This window comes from Epargyreus clarus, unplaced genomic scaffold, assembly GCF_041222505.1.
Source record: "Epargyreus clarus isolate Ecla_fem2 unplaced genomic scaffold, WU_Ecla_fem_2.2 ptg000010l, whole genome shotgun sequence".
Classification (NCBI taxonomy): Eukaryota; Metazoa; Arthropoda; class Insecta; order Lepidoptera; family Hesperiidae; genus Epargyreus; species Epargyreus clarus.
The window spans coordinates 8,905,326-8,931,711 of record NW_027332218.1 but is presented as its reverse complement, the minus strand read 5'-3'; the positions used below and the strand labels follow the sequence as shown (position 1 = coordinate 8,931,711).

Sequence of the window (26,386 nt, the reverse complement as noted above, 5' to 3'; positions counted from 1 at the left end):
TAATAAGTATGCCAAATTTCAAGTTAATCCGACGTTTTGAAGGGGGTTAAAATCATGTTCAAAGATTCCGTTACATACTAACATACCAACATACATACGTCTGAAGATAATAAAAGCGTATTAAAAACCCCAACCATAAAAAATATATGCAAACTAAATCAACGTAGACTTTCAAGATTTGAGTTATCCTAGGTAACTTACATACGAGAGTATTTTGTATCAGCATTTCTCATTCTGAGAGACGAGAAGGGAACAGGATAGTGCAATGATGATGATACACGAGTCCAACTTAAATTGCAAGATCCTAAAGAGAATGCTGTAGTATTACTAAAATAGTTCAAAATTAATTAAGAATTAATTAATAAAACTGATTTATAACATATTAAGTAGCAGCAGATCTACGCACTTGTAACAGTTAAAACCGTTGTATAAGGATTTAATCAACCGTCCTAAATAGTTTTATCCCAAAACAGGGGTTAAATATGAGTTACTTATATAAGGTTATGTGAGCGTCATTAAAAACCGGTCTATAAGTAGAACGAAAATCCTAGTCAGTTTTAATGATTTTAACAAACTGTTTAATACCGTCTGTTCTTCTATACTTGTCATTTACTCTTTGCCAGGCGACATCCACAATCTGCCTCCGGATCTCGTTCTATTACATCATAATCGGACACCTACGGCCAGGAGCGACCATTCATATTCATTACTGGCCTGTTTGGACAACCGGTAAGGGCCCTTTGTGTTCCGTTCAATTGAAGCTTAGATGGATACTTGTTTAAATATAGTACACGGATATCTAAGAGATTCGTCACGCCTTCAAAGTGATCCTAAGATAGCAATTACGATAGAGAAATGTAAACAAACAAATGAATACAGTTCTAACAGTAGTATCGTTGACAATTACACTAGCGCAGTCTTATTATAGACGTACAGAGTAGTAGTTTTAAATAAAATAGGTTATGGAAGTGTGCCTTGTCCAAAAAGTTGCCAAAATTTAAGAGAGTGGTATTCATTATGAACTACAAATACAAAAACTTTCTATCAACCACAAAATCATAAATAAAATAATTATAACTTGTCACCTTAATCTCCTCTAAATGAATACTATATATATAATTACACAAACCTTTTGTGTAATTAAAAAACATGTTTTCATGTAACTCGTGTACTAACTTGTAAAGATCAAAAGATTTTTAATCTCCATTTAATCCAAACGGCTTTAAATATGCAGAACCAAAAAGCAAAACAAATTGGATCAGAAATAATATATTTGTCTACGCTATATTCGTCTTTACTCAAAGCGTTTGGATTCCGTCTTTATTTGGAACGAGTGGGTTCACTGAACTGTCAGCAGCCTACAAGGCCGTCGGTATTGTCCTCATGGTGACTAAATTATTACTTGATCATTGACCGCATTTAGTGCCTAATACCTGAATTTATTTACCATGTTTCCATGATTATAAATTGGAAGTCAATTTATTCACAAACGTCTCCGTATACTTTTTCTAGCATTATTGCATTTGAAAATTTTCCGCTACGCTATCCTCTATGTTATATACAGCTATTAAGTCGAAAATAGCGGAACATAGCGATATTAATTTCGTCCTTTTTCCTGTATTTTTAAAAGCTGGACTTGGCAAAACTCAAATTTGCAAATCGAGTAAGCTATTTCTTTAATATATGAAATTTACACCCCGAAAATTTGTATTCAAAGTGAAAACAGTTCCTTTGTTTATTATCTTCATACTTAAACTTGTTCCCTGAGATTTATGAGCATCGTTAATTAGATTTAAAGTAAACTATACATTTAGTTGCTTCAAAGCTTATGTTAATGAGTCATAGGCTTATTTCCTTTGCAAGGCACTTATGCAATGAAATAGTGCAATTAACTATTTGCGACCTTGAGCTATTGGCACAGGTGTTAACTAACCTGTAATATGTATTACGTTACCTTTTATGCAATTAATTCATCTACGCAAATGAATTAATTGCATAACGAAAATGCACGTTCATTTGTACTAGTCAAGCAAAACAGTCGATTTGCAGACACAATATCATTTACGGTGACATGAAACCACGACTTCTTGGCTCTATTATGTAATGACAAGTTCATACCAAGTCGTTAACCGTTCTTCAGTACTGTTTTAGGATGCAGAAAGGAAAGCTAGTATTAACCTTACGCCATTCCTCCGCCAATTTTAAAAATCGTTTGAAACTTAAATGGTAAATATCCTAAAAATAACTAAAATAGGTAATTTTTCATTGGCTTTAAGAAACGTTGTGACACTCCCAACAATTTTCACAAAAGTTTATAGTCTTCTTTCTAAATCCCTACCTTCAAATGATTCAAAAGATTCTTCACTTTATCAGCGCTGAAGACCCCTTGAATGTCGTTTATATTCGAGGCGCACTGAAACCCATGAAAGACTTCGCTTATATTCTAGGAGATGATGACTCACTCAAACTACAATAACATGGTAGACGAAAGCGGACTTCAAAGTAATAACATTACCGAGGTTCGAACGACGCCGCGGTGCGTAAAATTGCTTTAATAGTTTCGACCACTTGAACTGTTCAGCCGTGGGAAGAGATAATGTTTACTATTTTTGTATTTGAAAAGTGACCAAAGGTGGAGGTCAATTGGTAAATTATCTATTGAAATATGCAGTGTAGTGACTAATATATATGGTGGTTCGTCGAAGCCGGTCAAAATAAGGAAGAAAAAACTTCTTCGAAGTTACCCTTAAATGTAAAATGACGCTTAGAACACTTTATATCTTCAAAAAATGACGACACATCTTGTTTATAGGAACTATTACTGCAATAAAATAATATACCAATACTCTTCATCATCGCATGCATTGCTGTAATACCTTACGAACCAAATAAATTTTTATACCTCTTTTATGACATGAACGTCATAATCCCGATTTCTGGCATTGGTACGAGTACCTGTAATAAAACACATCTAAATTAGAAAACACCAACCAAATTACTAACACGCACAAACAAAAGGAAAACATGAAAAGGCACGACAAATATTTCCGACAAAGGAAGTTTAAAAAAGTACCTGTCTTGTGAGTGTCATACACAATGGATGAGTTCCGTAATTACAGACACAACGATCTTAAAGGATCCGTTTACCACGAAAATAGATATTTTTCACGTAAAATGTATTTAACATGAGTTTAATAAGTTAAGAAACATGTAAGAATAAAAAACAAATGTCCCTTGACACGAAATAATTTTAATGATACATTTTAATTACTACGCAATGTTATTCCATGGTTCGAAGGACAAACATGTGTATATAAGTAATAAACAAGAAATAATGAAATAAAACTTAAAGCAATCCTCCAATTTACTTATACAAATGAGTGATCACACGAAGTACATAAAACAACAGAAATAGAAAACTATTCAGGACATCCATCTCCAAGTTATATGTCAAAGTGTCCTATGCATACCGAGCTTCCACTAGTCCAGCGCATTCTAACACAGGAGATGACCGCTGTGCTGGCAACGTGCCAACTCCCTGTATATTTCTGGCCATCCTTTTAGATGTTTTATTAATTTCCCTTTAAATTTATTTTCCTCGCACATGCTATGAGATCGCTGCTTTATAACTATTCTAGTTTTTATTACTTCAGTTTAAAAGAGGATAATAATTTTCGGATAAAGACCAAAAAACTACTAAGGTAGATAATACAATACATATACTATAAGTAGTCAAATTATTCGTTATTTAAAAGAGCATCACGTCAATGCAAAAATAAAAGAACCAATAAGGTTTTTAATTATGACGCATGTGGCGTTGCAGCCGCCATACTGGTATTACACGATCTGTTTCTTTCTTTTGATTTTTCTTATGGATCTAGATATTTGTATGCTTAATTTGTAAGAATCCAAAGCACCAACGACATAATAAACCCTACGGGCTATCAGTATATAAATCATCATTTCATTTATTCGATTCTTTATCTGTCTATATCTTTTAAATCAAGACATCTTGAACCGTGTTCTCATAACTTTCGCTATTAGGTCTCCAGCGCTCTAACAATGTTAAATGGCGCGTGAAATATCTAAAAGGCGTGTACCTCCCCGTTCGAAAACAATAAAACTTACGGCATTAACATTTAACAAATCGTGCTCCAGCCACAGATATCCCTGAGAACTACTCTAATTACCTACAACAGATATATACCGATTACCTAACATGACATTTTGAATCCGCTCTCTAGCTTCAAGTGCTTTTAGTGTTTTGCTTAGATTACTAAACATTTATTTGTAAAGTTCTAGTATTTCAATTTTGTTTATATTCTTGTTATTCAATTTTACATGTCTAAAAAATTGAATGACGTATCAACTCTTTATCACCTATAAATATATTACAAAAATTGAATAACGTATCAACGCGTTTATCACCTGAAAATATATAGCACCTTTAAAAAATACATAAATGAAAATTTCAACCGTAATAAAAATAATTAATAATAATTAATAAAAATAATGCCGGTCGTTGACCTGCATTATTTTTAATATATTCTAGAATCTAGATACTTGAGGTATCGATATATATTGTGTTCTCATTCAGGCTCTACGCCGTAGTATTAATTAAGATAGAGAGATTTCATTTTGATTACAAACTATACGATCGGTAAAATATGATCTTTATTGTAGGAATATACGTTCAGATAAATTATGATGTGTTTTACTTATATTACTTACATAAAGTGGTAAGCAACCACATCCGTAATCGATTTCTTGCCCCTAATAGCTTTTATGCTTACAATCATTAATCTACATAACAATGGCATTGTGTACATGAAATCTCGCGGTGAGGGAAACTAGGGATGGCGATCTGAGATCGAGGAATCGATCTTTTAAACAAAAAATCGATTATTTTAATCGATATCCAGTAATGGTTCGATTCAGTGAATCGATCTTTCATCCTAAGAAAATCGAATCTTTTTAAAGTTGGTTGAATGTGTTATAGATATTATTTGCTAACGGATATGTATTTCAGTGCTTGTTTAGTCCTGATGACCTTTTTTTCGATATCTTCGCCCATTTTTAGCTGGAAGATCGATTTTTGGAGAATCGATTCTTTGGGCTTCGATTTTTTTGTGAATCGATTTATTGCACTTCGATCGAATCGATTCAAGAATTGATATTTTTCGGAAAGAATCGCCATCCCTAAGGGAAACATCGTGCGTGAGTTCACAAAGGTAATGGGCACGAGCGATCGGCCTAGCAATTACAATTGAGACCTAATTGTTGTTCACAAGTTCCAATTACACCCACTTATTAACTGTTGACATGGCGATAATTAGCACAATATTGACCCACTTCCGTTACATTGTTTTCTTATTGAGAATCTTTCTGACAATGAACTTTAGGTAACTATGCCATACATTTCACGCAACTTTTCCAATAGAAAATGCGGAAGTGGATTTCTATAGATTTTCCGTTACTGCTGCAGCATTGTTTAATACTCGCACGACTTAGTAACTAGTCAATAATATTATAGAGAAAATGTTACAATTTAGACAGATCAAAATTTAAATCAGCATGTATTATATATTTACATAACTATTTAAAGAGAATTTCTGATATGCTCTTACTTATCACGAACATACTAGTATCTATCCTGTAATAAGTCATTAAATGTCTGAAGACTAAAGACCAAAACTATATAAAATACTTAACGTTTCGGTTTACTTACGAAACTTACTTAAGAAATAATAAATAAATTACCAAAAAATACTCAATTAGTCATTAACCAAGACGGAAAACGCATGCGCAAATAAGAAAACTGATATTCTGAGATAAAGATACGATTTGCGGTAACCCACATAACACTGGCCGATAGCCCAAGGCGGAAAACTACGTATGTCTACAAACAATTGCACACTTGTGGCGAAGCAATGAGGACTTGCACCCAAACACCATATTAACTTCTCGAAGTGGAGCGACGTTAGTTGCTTTGGTTAGTAAAATGTTACGGCGAGTTGTATTATGTGTGGTAAGTAATGTAAGAGAAAAGCGGATTCATGGAAAGGCGAAGTACAAACTGTTCTATGCTTGAAAAGAAATGGCCTGTTGTAGATACTTCAATAGTTGAGGCAAACTCGATATACCTACATTTTCATAGCTCTGAGACTTAATAAATATTAGACAAATTATGATGGTTTAAGGATTTTAATTACTTTTTTGTTGTTCCCATCGTAAAATATTAACAAAATCGTAAATTTAGTTTCTTGTAATATTTTGAATTGTATCAATGTTGTAAACCTTACTAAAAAGGATTACAACAGGATTCCAAAGGTTGTGATAGTTAAAGAAGAATATTGTATAAAGAACAATTGTATTGGCAGTGATAGCCTAGTGGTTAAGAAACGCGACCTCTCGATCGAGGGGTCCGAGGTTCAAATCCCAGGCACGCACCTCTGATTTTCAAATTTATGTGCGTATTATAAATTAATTTTCACTTGCTTAAACGGTGAAGGAAAACATCGTGAGGAAACCTGCATACCTGAGAGATAAAAATCTTAAAGGTATGTGAAGTCTACCAATACGCACTTGGCCAGCGCGGTGGACTATGGCCTAATCCTTCTCATTCTGAGAGGAGACCCGTGCCCAGCAGTGGGACAGTAATGGGTTGATGATGATGAACAATTGTATTTCTAAATCCCAGATCCAATATTAAATCCTCTTGCCGATCATGACTTGCGACTACCCAAGCCTCCAGGCAGGTCGTAGGATCACGCCTCTCGATCAGCGATTAGACACGCACTTCCTTCCTCCACTTGCTATTGACCTCACTAGAATGTATGCCCGATGCATTAAGCCTAACATGGGCTTAAAGGCTTTTAGATCCGATAAACTTACTTAGGAACCAGTACTTATGTTTTAATGAACTCTGTTATCATAAACATTCTTTTGTTCTTTCATTGGCTTTAAAATTACAATAACAATAAAATTTGATAGAGTAGCATCACTTTTGGAAAATAAGAATGCTTTTAGTTTAATGCGTCTTGCTCCAAATTTTCCTCAACTTTCAAGATTTCGTCAACTCTAACGAAAATTGGTTAAAAATTGTTACGCGAAAGAAAACACGGTAACTTTTATATGCCACCTCGTATTTTATTATAACACATTCAAGTAAACATATAATATCGCGATTTTCATGAAATTAAAATAATGCAATAATTGTGTGTGTCAATGTTGTAAACTTTAAACGTAGTATATAAATGATGCACTACAGTCTAAGTACAATTGAAAAAAGTTAAGTTACCTTTTTACTTCACGCTCATCAAAAACTACTTTATTTAAGCACCATGGTCTTTTTAAACATTTTCTTTTTTCTTTGTTAAAACAAATTGAATGATGTAATATTACTGTGGTAGGTCTACGTAAGGCTTACTTTTTTTCAAAAATAATGCAATGCCGTAACTATGTGTAAATTGAGAAAATAAAGGTGAATATATTATTTTTCTGTACTGGTCGAAAAACAATATTCGAACAATTCATGAGAATTCATATTCTTAAAAAGTATTCGTTAAAATCATTGTCAGTTTAATTTTTCGCGTTCTAAATAAAACCACAATGTCGGGCGGAATAGGGCGAGATACAGTTGAATGCGACTAAATACTTGTAATTAGCATGAGAGTCGAGAAGTAACTGTTGGACTAGATACATTATTCAACGCACTTTGGGTAATTCTAAAGGTACGCTTGCATAAAACGAGAGAATTGGCCAGTTCCACGAGTCTATCGTGGCCATCGGAATACGTTAAAGAAGATAACCAATCAGCAATGTCCGTACAAATACGTTTGTTGAGATGTTTCAACAGGTTTCGTATTTACCTAAGAGTTAGGAAGTGTGAATGATGTTAATGACACGATTGCACCTAACATTGTAATAGAAGTAAGTCAGGTTTATTACACAGAAGCAAGTAGTCCATAAGTTGTCAATGAAGATGAAACAAATACAAAGGGATTAGAAACTTGTAAGATAACGGTTGCAAGATAAAATATTGTGAATGGATACGATGTTTAACCCGGCCACAGCTTTAAACAATAATTCAAACAAAACTTAACGATTAGTACCAGTGTGTAACCGATAGTTTCAAAAGCTGCGCAATAAAGAACCTCCATAAAACCATATCCCACAAACGTAAATGTGTAGGTCAAGCGGGAAAGCGCGGCCTGGTTTCCAGAACATAATGAAAACAATAAAATAAATTGTCATCCACAACACCTCTTCACGGTTGTTAATATGAGGTTTATATGTCTGTTCATCCGCAATAAAGCCATTATGGTTACGATTGAACTAAATCCGATGCACAGTAAGCGAATCAAACGATTTATCGCGTTTGATAAAATAGTTTATAGTCTCCATTTTACTTTTACAATTATTCCTGCTTTTGCTTCTTGGTTTCGAACATTTAATTAAATTATTTAGTAATCAGTGGGATTTTAGTAAGAGTTAAATTTACTTGTTTACTGGACTTGTTTATTGCAATTCATTGATTTTCATCAGGTCATCCTTTTTTTTAAGTTTTCAAGAAATTATCCACTTATGCAATACACTGTAGAGTCAAACACTTACATTCTGTAAATATTTCAAGAATATCTGAAGCATTCTCGTGGCAATTCTTGAAAACCCTTTCAATCATATGTTCTTTTGTTAGCATGTTTATACACCTGTTCCAGTTTCTAATGTTTATCTAGCAATAGTTTCGCCATCCATAAGAGGGCGACAACAAACTTATCATTCTGCTTTTTGTATTGGACTTGTTCAACTGAACAACTGTGCAAAGAATGCGCATTTTATTCTACTACTATATTTATTTGTAACAGGCAAATATTTTTGGAATTATTTTGCAACACGATCTTGTTACATTCTTAGCCTTAACATACTTCACATCATTTGGCCCAATTAATTTACTTAATTCATTATTAGTTTAAAAAAATTAGAGTTACAATACATTGTTCGCAGTCTTTGTATTCGCATCTTTAAAAAAGTTTGGAAAATCCAAAAGTGCACGACTCATAATGCTCATTTAATTATGAAATATAAAAAAAAAAAACTTAAGTCGTTCAAAATTAATTGCCGAAAAAACAGCTGTAGTAGGAAGAAAGTACTGCACAAGCGCCCCTGGTGGAATAAATGTACATAATATCTATAGATATACAGTCTTGTAGTTTTCGTTTTTTATTAATTGCAATTAAACGACACTGAATTAATTAATCATTCGCATTCAGTGACCTACAATCGTCGATTAGAATTAAAAAAAAAAAAATAATTCAAATGATGGATTTTTTCACATGTTACAGTGTTTTCAGGTTTCACACATGACGGACAGGAAAATTTTTTGACCTATTTTGGTGTTTCTTTCCAATTCTATTGCAGTAAATCATTTTTAAAAAGTATGGAATTAATCTCCATTAAATTATCTCGACAATAGTATGCAAAATATCTTGATTCCGTGAACTATCAAGGCTATAATAATAAAAATAGCCGCCAAAATGAAGCGAAAAAAATTTTTCGATCGTAAAGCACTCTCTGATGCTTCGCATCATGAGTCGTGCAAAATTTAAATTCAACGATGTTGTCCAAAAATACGTTACATACATCATACATTCCTTGAGGACAGAATGTATTTTTACGGAAGTTTTGCTAAAGATTCAAAAAAGAACAAATTAAATCTTTATCTTTGATGTCTCGTCAACGGCAATCAAAGACAGTGCGGCCTGAAATAGACATTCCTTAAGGGAAGCAAGCTATAAGAGTAACACAAACAAACACTGCTTTGACAACTTCATAAGTTGAAATGATTGAGCAAGTGATTTGAAGTGGCGATCTATCAAAACTTATTAATAGTTGCCACGTGCCAAATGATTATAAAAGATGAAATTTATTAGCGCCTGATGTTTAAAATATTTGACTAAAATGGAAAAGATGATGCTGCTATTAATATTTAAAACAGTAACCATTCATTTACATTTAAAATATTTTCAGAAATCTTGATATACAGAGGCATTCAGTGTAAATTTAGCCTGAAACACAAACATTGATTACTTACGTATATCTTAGTTAGTTATTATCTTAGTTACAAAGTTAATAAAGCCTGAAACAGTGGCTATACCTACTCAATTTTCAGTGTTTATATGATGTAATAAATTTAACGATGTTTATGTAGCAGAACTATCTATAAGATATCTATAGCACAACTTAGATATCACATCTTGTCCGTAGGTACTCACATTTACAGAGTAACACATATAAATGTATACACTAGGACAGTTAAAAACTTTGTTCAATAGAGCAAAATCTCAAAATCCTTTACTAACAGCATTAATGTTTTGTTTAAACTCAGCTAGCAGCGATAAAGTCATCACTTAAAATGTTTTGACAATAGACTGACGCTAAAAATATTACTCCACCCATAAATTAATCTTCCAAAACCTATTTTGGGCGCACTTTTGAGGGGTTTCACAGGGTATTATACGCGAGCCCAATTTGCTTTGTCGTGAACTATATTTGGGTCACCGAATTGTTTTAACGAAACCAATTCACACCGCCCTCTGTAACGCATATATTATTCAAATGTGTACACGGGGGGTTAAATTTCACAGTTTGGTCATATAATAATAAGCATGTTAAGGTTAACTCACATCTGTTTAGAAACGGTACGGTAAATTAATTTGTATGACGGTTTAATAGAAATTCGTTTACCTAAGTAATATTTAAGCGCCGATTAATTTAACTCCATTAAACTCAATGTAGAATACACCGTAGCAATAGCAATAACGTAACAATAACAATATAGCAAAAAAATACTAGAATTTTAAACATCAGTATATCATTTTTATCTTATATATAAAATTCTCGTGTCACAGTGTTAGTTACCGTACTCCTCCGAAACGGCTTTACCGATTTTCACCAAATTTTATATGCATATTCAGTAGGTCTGAGAATCGGCTACTATCTATTTTTCATACTTAAGTGATAAGGGTTGTTCACCCTTGAAATTTTTTTATTTATATGGCAACACAACGTTTGCCGGGTTAGCTATTTACAGTATAATAGCCTATTAATAGCGACATAATTATTTCTCATTTAACCACGCGCACGTAAACACACATTGATATAGATTTATTAAGACTGCAATTCTTAATTGACTTTTATGGTACTAACATCAATGTAAATTGCTACTGGATTATTAAATAAATAACTATACCGTCCTTTGGCATTTAGATCGCCGTCATTAAAAAGTAGGCGTCGTTGGTCGGTAATCGACGGTTGTCGTGTCGTAAGTTGTAGTTGATAGTTTTCATTTTAAATGAAGTCATTATTCGTTCCGGAAAACACATGTACATAATTGAAGAGTTATGACTTGTTTTTAGAGATTTAATGTAACGATAGTTTCTATAATCGACTAATGTTTTTTTGAATCTTTGTATGTGAAAAGTAATGTGTCTGTAACTGTATATAGTAATTTTCGAGATCTTTATGCAAATGATCAGAATGATTCATGAAAGTGGAAACTTGACGATGCAAAATCCCTCTTTGTTTTCCTCGAATATTTTTATAGGGCAAACAATGTGTTCTTTAAATAATTTTGCATAGATAAATTAATAGTTTCATATATATTTTTTTCTTAATTATTGTCCCTGACAATCCCTGTGTGGTAGCGGATACGATCACACGATTTATACTTTGGGTTCTGAGATCGACCTGGGTGTTTGTTTGCTTGTCATAGCAATCATGAGACAGGGGATCCGATTGTGGGAGCCGTAAGTATAAAGAAGATTATACAAAAAATGGAAGCGACAACCTGTATACAATGAAAATTATTCACATATACTTTGCCATCCAAGGATGAAATTAAAACATCACATACAATTCTTTAAGAACGTCCGTATGTTTTTCATACCATACAGATAACAGCAACTTCAAAAGAGAACCACAATAAATTGGATGTCTTACGAACCCCGCGGGAATTACAATAACTGTTCACGAAAGATTTCTTGCTGTCGTTATGATACCACTAAAGGAGACACGAATCTAACAAATACCTGAGTAAAATTTCAAATAGCCAATACTATGTTGAAACAATGCGGATCTAAATTCTCTCACTATTTGCGATTTGCAAATACAATCACACTACTTGTGTTGTAATAGGTTTAGTGAAAGTTCGTTAGAGTTTAAATATTGTCCAATGCATTTCTCAAACTAATATGCAACTTAACACTGACTGCAAGTGACAAAAACCTAACTTAAACTTTTTTTTCGTGGTGAAACCTGTCATGGGTTCCTCTCAGCGGGGGCAGCGGAGAGGATATGCAGGACTCCTACCGGATAAAACCCCACGGTGTTCCTCTGTACTCCTCTTGTCGGGACTGCGGGTACGCTATGCATTCGTCCGCGGTCTCGACGGCGTCTGCCCACTACCAATTTTTAACACGCTTTTTAGCACCGCACACTTTTTCCACAATTATACAATTTACTGTTCCTTAATTGATTCCCAGATTGAAAATTATTTTCTACTTTTTAGTTGATTTTATCATAAAAGCGTGTTTTTTAGTATTTTGAACTATATTTCTTTAACAATATAATAATATACGAGTGAGTGTTGACAGCACTTCAAAAGAGCGCATCTTAGTTACTTATCGATCTATATAGATACAAAAAGTAAATAAAGATATTTATAGCCGTAAGAACAACATGGCGCTCTGTTAAATTATTGCCACCCAAATGCATTTGTTTATACAAGTTAAAATTAGATGATAAACATCACAGACCTACTTGACTAAGAATGGCCCCCGCAAGGATACATCAGCAAAACAGGATAAATATTTGGCAATGGGCGACCTCCCTCTAGAGAGAAGGCCAGTTTGTGGCTGATTATTGGAAATATTTAGAAAACTTCAATGATGTGATTAAGGATATGTAGATATTAGATATAGCGACGAAACCACTGCTTAACTACTTCTGCCTAACAATGGCAAGATGTGGTAAATAAAACTTTACCCTTCACTTTACCTAATGGTAACAAAGACGTCTGTGGCTAACCTTAAATACCTGATTACTTTTTAGAATCCGGCACAAACTGATGTCCATGGGCTGTAAGCACTTAACATCGAGTGGGTTGAATACTTACTTGCTGCTTCCATTACATAAGAATTCTAGTCAATTTGCGCAAGTCACAGGCGCTTTAACTATTGGTGTTCGTAAAAGAAATATGTGACAGATGGTAATGTTGTTTGCAAATGCTCATGGGCATGCTCAGCGTTTAAACTTAACGTTTTTCCCAAAGCAATGTCTCGGAACTTTATGGAAATCAATATTGACTGGTTTTGCATTTAAAACACGTTTTCGGTCGATAACGGTATTTGAAGAGCCATTGAATTACTATAAAATCACTGTAAACATTCCAACGCTTCATGATTGAATGTTTATATTTGAATACGTAAGTAATATAGTAAATTAATGTGTGACTTACACGTGTTCTAACAGAAATATAACTCTTGAAGTATTTAATAAAAGACATTTTGTTTTATTTGTAAATTGTTGAAACATTCTACAGATAGAGAACGTATTGGACACTGGTTATGTTAGACAAAATCATATTTTTTGTCAGGCACGTCTCGTAACTGCTTTACAGTATATAATAAGTAAATCAATACACATTGTAGGAGAATATTTATTCTCCCACGTCTATAGTATAATTAACATCTGAAAAACTCGTCAGAAATGGACACACAATTAAATCAGAAATAAAAGCCAAAGTAGCCAGTATTTACGTAGTAACTATTTATTAATCTGTGCCAGTATAGTGTGGCGCCATTCTATCAGCTCTACATAATTGGGAAAGAAAACATTGACATCCTTCTAAATACATAATTATACATAAACCAAGACCATTTTATAAATATGTCGTGGATATCGATATAGTTGTTTGATAAGATTACTAATTTTATTATCTGTACCTCAGGTAGACGCCGTGACGTCACTTTAATTTAAAATTAGTGCGCCATGCGGACAGTCGTATTCGAGAAGGAGGGTAGTTTACCGTGAGACACGGACCCGGTCACATCTCCAATACGAAACTGTCGGTTTACCTTATTAACGCGTTTGATCGCTATTGTTATTTTGCTATATACTTGACCGACTAACTGTGATAACTTATTTTATTGTTACTGAGTTACTGGCTGACGTGTCTCTTTGATGTCCTACGTGTTTTCTCCGATAAATATATAAAGCAATACCTACGCCTCATTCTGTGAACGAACACGTGTACTAATCGAAACGGTATTACGATTTCATTAAATATTTAATTTAGATATTGATCCACTAATTAGAAGCGCAGACCTTGACATTGTACCGATAAATGGAAACATATTTTGATTTAAATATGTTATAGTCCGCGTAAAACGGCTTGTTCGCTCTGATTATAGAAATGAATCGCGTCCCATAGCTTATTGAATGACTACCCCTGCACTCAACAACTTCAGAACGGACTAGCAGTTTGGCGCGGATACCTCTTAGGTTTTTAAAATATTGACTGTCGTCTAATGTTATGGCGATATGAAAGTATACATAATAATAATTATCACTGTCAAATAAGGCTAAACCAAGCTAAACCTCATTTTTCCTATTATGAAAATTAATGCAGAGACGAAAATTACATATTTAATTATAATTTATATTAGATAAAAAATTAAAACTATTTTCGAATTATCAAAAATGAAATATAAAATTGAGAATAATTCTTGTTATACTTCGGTGAATATGATGTTTGGTTTTATTTAGATTTGATTACGATGGAAATTCGACCACTAAGACACTTTACTAGGCAAATTAGCATAACATTTAGCAACATAAAGCAAAAAAAAAAGAATTTGTTTCTATTATTTTTTAAACTGGAGAAAACTATTCTAAGAGGCCTTCATTAATGATATCATAACCAAAACAAAATATACAATTCCTTTAATTCTATTTTTAACCAAAAGAAAAATAAAATTTAAATTTTAAGAGTGAGATAATTTTAGCTTAGAAAACATGCATATCATTACGTAAACACTACATATTCATCGTACGCATACTTACGTGAATAGTTTCATTCACAGTTACGAATGTTGCGTCAGTAATTAAGTAATTAACTAAAGAGTTGCACGTTGTACGGTAATCAAAGGAAATTGAACAAACAATCGTGAAAACGAAGTGTTATTATTGTTACTATGTTATTTATAGGTTTTATTGAAAATTGGGAATGCAATATCACAAAAAAAAACTACATATTGGATTGGATTGGACTGCACTATGTTCTGTGGCAGTTTTATTTTCAAATAAGTTATTTAACCTTTCAAAAAGTTCATTTCTCCTTTCTTTCAAGTACGTATGTACCTAAATATTTCATTCCATACCTAGCATTAATTGGCGCAACTATGTAAAAAAACTTTGTATACATTAAATACAACACTTAAAAGCATCTCAATATTAAATATCGATTACTATTTTAATCCAATAATACTTTTATTTAATCGCAATAGGTCAAACATTTCAACGTGTTATCGATGTCACGCAGCGATAGATACTGTTTAATATCCATAAGTAAATATCTTGATAAACTGATAAATGCATGCGTTTAGCCCGATCCTTTAAAGGCACGGTGTAGAAAGCCGGAAAATCGTGAGAGATGTCAGATTGCGAGTCGACATCAAAATGAAGCACCGTATGCAGAAATACCGGCACTCTATTTTGAGTTGGAATGCCGCTTGCCGCCGCGGCACTACGGCTCATGCGGCTGTCTTTTAAGTTTGTGTAATATGCTTATGATAATTCTCTTAGCTGAGAAATGTCAGCTTGCGAGTCGACATCAAAATGAAGCACCGTATGCAGAAATACCTGCACTCTATTTTGAGTTGAAATGCCGCTTGCCGCTGCGGCAATGCGGCTTACGCTCTTGCGTCTTTCTTTTAGGTTTGTGTAATATGCTTATGATAATTATCTTAGGTGAGAGATGTCAGATTAGGAGTCGACGTTAAAAACACAAATTAAAAACGAATTATGTTGTGTTAAAATGAAACTCTATATGCAGAAATACCGGCACTCTATTTTGAGAAGGAATGCCGCTTGCCGCTGCGGCACTGCGGCTTATGCGTCTTTCTTTTAGGTTTGTTTGTGTAATATGCATATGATAATTTCTCTTAATACTTTTCCTAATGCCGACTCAGTTTTTTCTTATCTTATCATTAATTTAAATTATACCAACAATTAACTCAAACCATTTCTTTTTCTTTGATTAATATAAGGACAAAAGTTAACACTTTGTAATACTTTAAAACTTCATGTTTTATTTAATAATAATGAAAAAGTATAAACGAGCCAAGATTTTGGGCTTTTATGCAGGAAAATTAAGGAAATGTGATATTTTCACCGCGAAGAGTAAATCTCTTTGATATTTTAGGGTATAAAGTAACGTACCTCATCAATTACTGTAGTTCAATCTTCATCTCATTTGACATCACCCTGTGACGCAACTGACGCTTACCGCAGGCCGCACAAGTATGTTCGAGTATTCACGATTAGACAACCGACAGACTTGCAAGCAATTTCAAATCATGTTTCAACCAGAGGAATGATCAAATCGGATGACACAGTTATGACAGAACCTAATAAAGTTATGTTCGTACTTTGAAGGATTTAAATTGGTTATATGGCTTTTGAACGTTTCACATATCTTATGCATGAAAGCTATCAGTGGAATGAGATTTTATAAACGGTGTGTTTGGAATGTGTTTTTGACATACAATATGAGGTTGTACCCTTTGGTGCCTATCCAATTTAAATCGAGATATAGTATACTAAAATACTAAACCTAGAGGTTTACTAGCAATTCAATAGTTATGTTATGTCATCAACCAATACCCGACAAGTGTCAACCTATTGAGAAGGATTTTCACAGTCCACCGAGCTGGCCAAGTACAAATTTACTTTATACACCTTTGAAAACATTTTTAAGAATTCTAAGTTGTACATACATTCACGATGTTCACCTTCGCCGTTTGACCAGGTGAAAATTAATCTCTAATATGCACATGAATTTGAAATCAAAGGTGCCGCGGGCCTCGTTTCTAACCACTAGGCTATCACTGTTTCCTTACGTTATGGTATTATGCAAATGAACCTCCTGAATACCTAAATTAAATAAAACTTCAATGTTATTTATTTGTACAGAAAGCATCATCAGACAGCTTTCATAAGGTAATGAAGTTAAATAATCTTGAATTAACTTGCTTGATTAATGAATGAATCTTGAATTATTGACTTGTGCAAGTCATAATCTAAGGTAGATTATGACTTGCACGAGTAATTTAAACCAAGTTCCATTACTGCGCAGCTTTTAAAAAAATAATATTCTCTGCAAACACATTCAATTACTTTATAATAGTTATAATCCTTGCTTAAGGAATATTGCTTATATACTACTTATATACACCACTATAATCAGACCTATGGAAATACGACTATTCGTTCATCTACTAATAGATTTCAACATGAAAGTGGGAAAGATAGGTCCACGGATAATGGTCGATGTAGACTACGCAATGATATTAGCATAACATGAAGTTGCGACCACATATGGCTTGACGTTTCTCTAACACGCCGCACCGAAAATGGCAAGTTATGATAAAACCACTCATTTCACGAATGAGCACTTTTGAACGAGATTATGACTATTTTAGACGGCATCACGATCCAGTCGTTTTGGCTGCCTATATGTAGTCACAATTAGGTATAGCCATAAAAATCTTGAAGATGATGATAAAACTGAGTTTTGATTAAAACTGTAAACAAGGATGCAGTTAATGATGGTAAGTGCAACTATCGCCCATGTACATCTTTAATCAACAGCTGGTAGGATAAGTGTATTTACTACCTGACGTCGGCCACAAAATGTAACTACCCCTGAGGACTAAATCCTCGTAATGTCTCTTCCTTACTTGTGGTAAGGGCATACTTGAAATATAACATCACAACATTTAACACTTATTAAAAGGTGTGGCGGTGGTACCAACGGAGTCAGACTATAAAGAGTTATATCTTTAAATGTTTGGCACTGATGTGGTACTTTGAAAGCTTCATTCTCGTGAAGTATTTAAACTTAAGCCTCAGTTTTTTAATCTTCAATATATTCCTGTCATATTTAGGACAAAATATTTAGGTAAAACCCCCAAGAGATTGAATCACTTACCCTTATTCCGGCTGCCCCCAAACGTCACAAAATGTTTATGCCACATAAACACGCGAGTGCCACGTCACGCATGATAACAAACATGATATTGTAGGAAATGGAGAGTTTTTGGAAAGTTTATGACAGCCACTTTCTGTAATTAGCACGATATGTTTTATTGATTTACACCACAAATGCCATAAATTACAATTTGTAGGAAAGTTAATACTCAATCTTGTGCAGTAATTCAACAACAGTATATGGAAATTCAACACAAATGTATTATTGCCATAAAGATAAAATAATGAAGTGTCGAGACAAATGCTACTTGCCTATCAAATGAATGCGTGTTTTCTTAGTCATCTACAAATATTTCCCTCGTCAAGATGCAATATATCGTTTCTGGCAACACATCAGTCAAATAGATCATATATGAATTAACGCTTACAAAATGTAACTTTATTTTAGTTCAGTTTTGTTTTTAGTATTGTTTTTTTAAGCTTTACTAGCTGTTAATATATAATGAGCTTTTATAACATAGAATAAGCTTTCTCTATTAATAACTAGGTAGAAAAAACTGCTACCAGTGTAGACATAGTTCATTTTTATTTTTTAAGATACTCGTTCTTATAAATATTTAGGTGACCAACCAACCATGCTCTACGTAAAGAACTAGAAACACCTGCTTTATACAGAAGCTTTTTGTTTGATTATGATCTAATGAATTCCTATCTTAGTACAATTAAACTTTTTCTAGCCATTAAATATCATTAGGTAGGATTGTATGATTAAGTTCATTAAACAGAACAGTTTTCCATTACTATGTAGTTGTATTCGATTCCGCGTTGTAGGTACTAACTAAGTAATGTGTCTGTGCATGTGTAATAGCTAAATATTATACATTTAATTTTCATTTCGCTAGCAAAATTAGAAGTGGGAAAATCAATTTACAACTAAACGATAAAATTAGTCATAACATTTCCAAGTCCTAGGACTTAGGACAGCAATTAGGTACCTATCTGTATAGTTTAAATAACAAAAACATATATGTCGCGCCGCGTGGCGCCGTACTGATCTGACACGCAGTGGGTTCCTGGTTCGATTCCCGGCCAGACAGAAATCCAAACTATTATATATTCATCTTTGTGTGTGTGTCCATGGCACTTACCATAGTACTAGGATACTACAACTACTACTAGGATGTCTAATGTTTCCATTAGAAATCCTAGTGTAAAACTATGAAATTAGAACGTTATAATTTTAATATAAAACATTATTTTGCTATGTTTTGTATCATATTCATACGATAAACGCTTTATAATTTTACAACCAGCACGTGGAGTCAAAAAAATATTATATTTCCTTCCCTCAATTTCAATGTGTACCCAACGTAGAGGTTACCATGGCTCGCTTGCACTCATCTTATTTCCTACACATAATCTGTCAGTATGACGCACATACTTATAGTTCTCAGTTCCTAAGATTCACGCACGAGGTATTTTACGGGATTTAGCTCGCTTTTCAACGAGGCGTTTGTTTTGCTTTGAAGCCATATAAGAACATATTAAAATAAAATGAGACTACGCATAAACAGGATTAGAATATAGTAAACAAATAAGATACCCCATTACCATACACAACAAGTATTTTTTCTTCACATAATAGATGTTTATACCTACTTGTAAGCGAGTGCTAAATCTGAAACGTCCAGGTAACATAAGTTTCGTTAATAATATGCCAAAAACCATTACCTACATTATTTACCATTGAGAACTCAGTATTCAAGACAAGAAAAAGACGGTAAAACTAGGTAAAGGAATCAAAAAGCATGAAGTGCGTCGCAAAATTTGAGCCAACCATGGATTCCAGCTGATTGCACACTACTGCATACGATACGTAACGTTTCAGTGTATTTTTACCTCTACAAAGTTAAGAAGTAATTACAAACACATCCTATTAAGATTTCCGCAATGTACCACCTGGTACTATTAACTCTCAAAAATTATATCTAAACAATTAGAACAAAACATTCCGTTATAAGTAATACACGCTTCGAAAACACAGATGAACTAAATGACAAGACATTAACAGTTTCACATTAGATCTTGATATCATACCAATGCACGCCAACACAAGCCCTAAGGTTAATAAATTTAACCCCAGAAGCTGAATACGCGTTAAGGCTTAGCACGCACTGCGGTTAAACCCACGTGTGTAACCGAAAGTCTGAAAACGCAAAAAGAAATACACATAGCTTTCTATAAAAATGCACGCATTAGTGACTTTTTCAGTAACTGGTATAAAAAAACGTATTACTTTACATTTCGATCGCGGCTTGTTTTAGCGAGTTTTCTTGTGTCCCATAGAAATAGGTAGATTCGATAGGTAGGTAGATTATTGAAGGTGGTAGAACTCTTTGTGGTTCGACTCCGGCGGCACCACCGCCACACCTATTTCTACCTAATAACAGCAGTGTTAGGCGCTGCTGTGTTCCGTTTTGAAGGATGAGGTAAGGGAGACATACTTTTCCAAGGCGTTCCAGCTTAGTCCTCAGGGGTAGCAGCGCATTTGTGGTCGACCTCAGGTAGGAATATTTCTATCTGGGGTTGATTGCAGATGTCCATGGGCGGCAGTAGCCACTTACCATCAGGTGGACTGCATGCTCGTCTGCTACTCCTATATTATATTAAAAAAAATAACATGTGTGGCGCTCGCATAGAGTTTAACGACATTCAGTTTTTTATTCTGTTTCATATATTTTTTTATTTCTTGTTTTAAAACGAATGCCACAACACACGCTGTTCGGCAGAAATCCATGATGGTACTGAAATAAAATATACCCCAAAAGCCAACCACAGTGCTCGTATGCGTTTTGCATTTTTAGCCATTTCTATTCCGCTTGCGTTTAAACGCAGTGCGCGGTAAGCCTAATAAATTACCACGCTCTAGAATACCGCCCCTTCTATTCCATTAAATTTAATGAACGGATCTAAATTAGAAGGCGGTAATGCTAAGCGATTTAGTTGTACGCCCTTGAATCCATTTCAATATTTTCAATATTACATCAAGTTAGTTCCATGAACCGGTTATTTATCCTTATTAATTCTCATGTTGTATTTCTTACATATAAACATCTTTTTTCTCCGTTTGTGAGGTTAAGACTGAAGAACGAGACGTATTCCATGGTACATTTTAGCCATAGAAATGAGTTATATGATCAAATTTGTACTAAAGTATTAGCAAGAACACCTACAATGGCTAATTTAGCAATAAGAGATAAGGCTGATAAGAGGAAATAAGAATAAGTACCTAAGTAGGCCACACGAGAAGAACCATGGGCACAGTTATTCTTATAGAAATATCATACTTTGCATACTTTTCGTAATGTTAAGACTCAGCGACCCGACATATTCATATAATTAACTTTACTTAACCACGCCCTTCACACCATAACAAAAACAAAACTTTACCTAAAATAAAAATAAAATAGGTGTTCATTCCCGTTGATGACGAGTAATGAATTAAAACGCATTAGTACTAAGCGAATCAGTTATGCCCTTGAATCAAGTTCAATTTCATAGTGGGATCTTCAATTACCGCGCGAGATCGGCGCTTGCGCAACTATCAGCTGTTATTATCGCCTATTGTACGATTCAATTACGCTAAGCCGCAATATAGGGCCCTTAAGTTACTTACTCGTCAGATTTATTACTTTTCTATAAAAATAACTTTATTATGAGTTATGAACTTATAATTTTTTTATAATACTGGAGTAGCAGACGAGCATGCAGTCCACCTGATAGTAAGTGGCTACTGCCGCCCATGGACATCTGTAATCAATCCCAGATAGGATTAGATATTCTTATCTGAGGTCGGCCACAGATGCGCCGCTATCCCTGTGGACTAAGCTGAAACGCCTCGGAAAAGTCTGTCTCCCTTACCACACCCTTCAAACCGGAACACAGCAGCGCTTAACACTGCTATTATTAGGTAGAAATAGATGTGGCGGTGGTGCCGCCGGAGTCGATGAGAAGAATCAGATTATTAAATCGACTGTTATCATAAGACGCATGACTAATCTCAGGCATTAAATAAATCCTTGTTATTAGAATTTGTAGTTAAACATGACCCGACTTTATTCAAACATCCAATAGATTTATAATATTACGTTATGTATCATAATAATAACATTTCTTCGACAAACAATGAGAAATACACAAATGGTCATTCTATTATTGGATATTGAGATAGTTTTTTGATAAATAGATCATTTATTTTTAACATCAAAATTAATTTTAATTTCAATCCACGTTAAATTTTAAATTCCAATCCTCCTCATTGTTGGTAGAAATGATTTCCATCTGTTACAGTATTTAAATTACTAATTTATTATTAAGTATTACATACGCCCTCTTTTGCAATCTTCTCGCATAATAATAACGCAATCGTATCAAGCCAACCATAACCAGATACAACAGAGACAAAACACGATTGAACTACCTAACAACAAAACTTAAAAAACTTATTGCAACAGAAAGAAACGGAAATGTACAGAACCATCTACGTAATCTGGAAGCTACGGCTGCTAGTGACTATTCTCTTTGGAAAGCCACCCAGAGACTCAAAAGACCTACTGCTACCAATCCGCCGATACGCAGAAAAGACGGATCCTGGGCAAAAACCGACTTAGAGAAAGGGGAAGCCTTTGCCTCTCATCTAGCTGATGTCTTTGTACCAAACCCATCGGAAACCATTAGTGACGAAATCAGTGACTTTCTTGATCAACCTTACCAACTTGACCTGCCAATTGAAAAGATTAAGAAGTGTGAGGTGATAGAAACAATTAAAAACCTAAAACAGAATAAGGCCCCGGGATACGATCTAATTACTGCAAAGATACTGCGCGAACTACCCGAAATAGCAATACGCTTTCTGACGCTCCTATTCAACTGCATAATGACTAGAGGTATCTTCCCTCCGCAATGGAAAGTAGCTGAAATTAAAATGATTCTTAAACCTGGTAAAGCACCTGAAGATACATCTTCCTACAGACCGATCAGCTTACTGCCTATCCTGTCAAAAGTAATGGAAATACTTTTTCTCAAGCGACTAAACACCGTAATCATACAAAATAAGATCATACCCGACCACCAATTTGGCTTCAGAAAAAAACATGGGACTATTGAACAGGTACATAGACTAGTAGAAGAAATACACAAGGGTTTCGAAAATAAGAAATATTGCTGTGCAGCATTTCTCGACATATCACAGGCCTTTGATAAAGTCTGGCACACAGGTTTATTGTACAAAATAAAAAAACACCTCCCAATAAACTATTACATTTCACTAAAATCGTATCTGTCTGACAGATTTTTTTACGTCAAGCAGGGTGAACAAATATCCAAACTGCACAGAGCCCATGCGGGGGTACCACAAGGAAGTGTGCTTGGCCCCATCCTATACCTAATCTTCACTGCAGACTTACCAACAACAGATGGCGTCGTAATAGGTACTTTTGCCGATGACACCGCGGCCTTAACTGCCCATGATGAACCAGCACAAGCAAGTAACATGTTACAGCGCTCTCTAAACAGCATCACAGATTGGCTAACTACCTGGCGGATAAAAGCAAACGAAACAAAGTCAGTTCAGGTAACCTTTACAACGCGACGCGAAACGTGTCCCCCCGTGAAGCTCAACGGAGTACAAATACCCCAAGCACATGAAGTCAAATACCTTGGACTTTATCTTGATCGCCGTCTCACCTGGAGGAAACACATCTTCACCAAGCGAAAAGCACTGGGAATCCAATTGAGGAAAATGTATTGGATGCTTGGAAAAAAGTCACAGCTGTTAATGGAAAACAAACTCCTAATATACAAGTGTATCCTTAAACCAATCTGGACTTACGGAATCCAACTCTGGGGCACAGCCGCCAACTCCAACCTTGAAATACTCCAGAGGTTTCAGTCTAAAATGCTAAGGATCATTACAGACGCTCCATGGTTTATAACAAACCAACAATTACACCACGACCTTCAAATCAGAACAGTCCAAGAAGAGATCAAGCACTCAATGAAATCCTACAGGAATAGAATAGAAAACCATCCAAATAGACTGACTAAACACTTAATGAATAACACCTCAACATTCAAAAGGCTGAAAAGAAAGTCCCCTAGAGATTTGTAGGGAATGATAAACACAAGGGGCGTATGTCGCTGGACTGACTGCCCCCCAAGTCAAACATATAAATCCGTAACCCTATGCTGAATGTTCACAAGAAACAGATCGCATAAAGAACATAAGTAAAAAAAAAAAAAAAAAAAAATCGTATCAAGCAGCATGATCCCGTGCAAGACATGACGTTGCTGCAATACTATGCATCAGCCCTTTGTAGCCAATCGTGAGTCAACAGTACTTATTGTATCGCCTTTTGTTTTACAAAACGTAATTAGGCGTTAATTTCTTTGTGTCGGACCTCGCGCGAGAGTACATGACTATTAACTTCTTACAAAGAGCCTTCGTAATAATGTTATGAAATTTTTGATGGAATTCTCCCATTAATTTTTGTTGCGCTTCAATAGTACTAGCTAGTTACTCTTTGTTATTTTGGTTGAATAGTAAAGAAGTTTATACGTTTTATAAATGGTATTTCGAAATCGTCAGTTTATTACATAAAATGTATTCATTCATTGTGCCGACACCCGTAAATTAAAAGTAAGGCATCAATTTAAATTTAAATTATGCGAATTAGAATTAGAATTTTTAATTAACTTCATTTCAATCTATTTCAAATAAATACATAAGCAGAGTGCTCAATATTTTCGCTATAGATCTATTTATAAACTCTGGCATAGCACTAGCAAGCTAGCATACCACAATATGCTGGTCTGATTATTTTCATGTGTTAATCTAGTAAGCTTATTCACATTTCTATAAGCAAACATAATATATGATTCAAACTTAAGACAAATCTAATCACTATCTCATCGAATACCAGCGTTGCAAAATAAAATACCAAAATCTCATAGCTGCAGTAGTACTTTGGCAACAATCTAATTCAGTACACAGCTACATAACCGTTTCACGACACTAAAATAAGTTTCCGTAGTGTAGCGGTTATCACGTGTGCTTCACACGCACAAGGTCCCCGGTTCGATCCCGGGCGGAAACAGTTTTTTTTTTTTCAATTTTATTTACATAAAAATATTTACTTTTTATTTAAAAATATTTTGAAATTAAAATTAAAAAAAAACAATTGTATTTTTTTATTAATCTACTGTAAACAGCTGGAAACACACTTGTCAACTAATTATGTAAGTACTAAAATTTCAATTAGTATCACAAAATCTAAAAATTTAACACTCAAATCAAGACTTAATTAAGGGAAATGACTAATTAACATAGACATTAGCACGGATATAGTAATTTCACACTTGTTAATTGAAATTATTTCCGTAGATAGGAGGAAGAGACATATTAGAATTGCATAAAGCGGACAGTGGAGGAAGGATTAAGCGTTTCTGAATCGCGATAATGACGCGGAAGAACGCTGACAATGTGGAGTCGGTACTGAGTAATGAGGCAAGCGTAGACACGTGTCGAATACGTTTCGTTTACGTTCACTTTAGACACTTGACGAGAATATGAAGATAAAATTTGGTAAAGCTCTGTGGTGCCACGACCAAATCTACTATGATTTAAACTATTACCATGGTTGAATAGAAATGCAGTGCCTGAAGAGCATCATGCTGGTTTAAATTGAATTTTTGATTGGTGATATCTATTGAGATATTTTTTCATAGTCCATAAGTTTTACTAAACTGTGTTTAAATTACTATAAAAGCTTTTCAAAAAAGTTGCCAATACTTACACCCCTAAATCTTATATATAAAATTCTCGTGTCACAATGTTAGTTACCGTACTCCTCCGAAACGGCTTTACCGATTTTCACCAAATTTTATATGCATATTCGGTAGGTCTGAGAATCGGCTACTATCTATTTTTCATACCCCTAAGTGATAAGGGTTGTTCAACCTTAACATTTTTTTATTTATATGGAAACACAACGTTTGCCGGGTCAGCTAGTAATTCTATAATGAAATAAAATACGAGTTTATAAGTTGGAAATTGTAT

General features: G+C 34.3%; 1 protein-coding gene and 1 non-coding gene across 2 annotated transcripts in view; one reads left to right on the top strand and one right to left on the bottom strand.

Moving 5' to 3' along the window:
* Positions 1-26,386, bottom strand: part of klar (klarsicht) — a 402,989-nt gene that overhangs the window by 362,005 nt on the left and 14,598 nt on the right. The window contains exon 2 of the mRNA XM_073077398.1: positions 2,903-2,955. The gene's annotated coding sequence lies outside the window, so the exon portion shown is untranslated. The remainder of the gene's footprint in view (positions 1-2,902; positions 2,956-26,386) is intronic.
* TRNAV-CAC (transfer RNA valine (anticodon CAC)) lies at positions 25,352-25,424 on the top strand. The gene has a single exon. It is a non-coding gene; the product is annotated as a tRNA-Val (tRNA).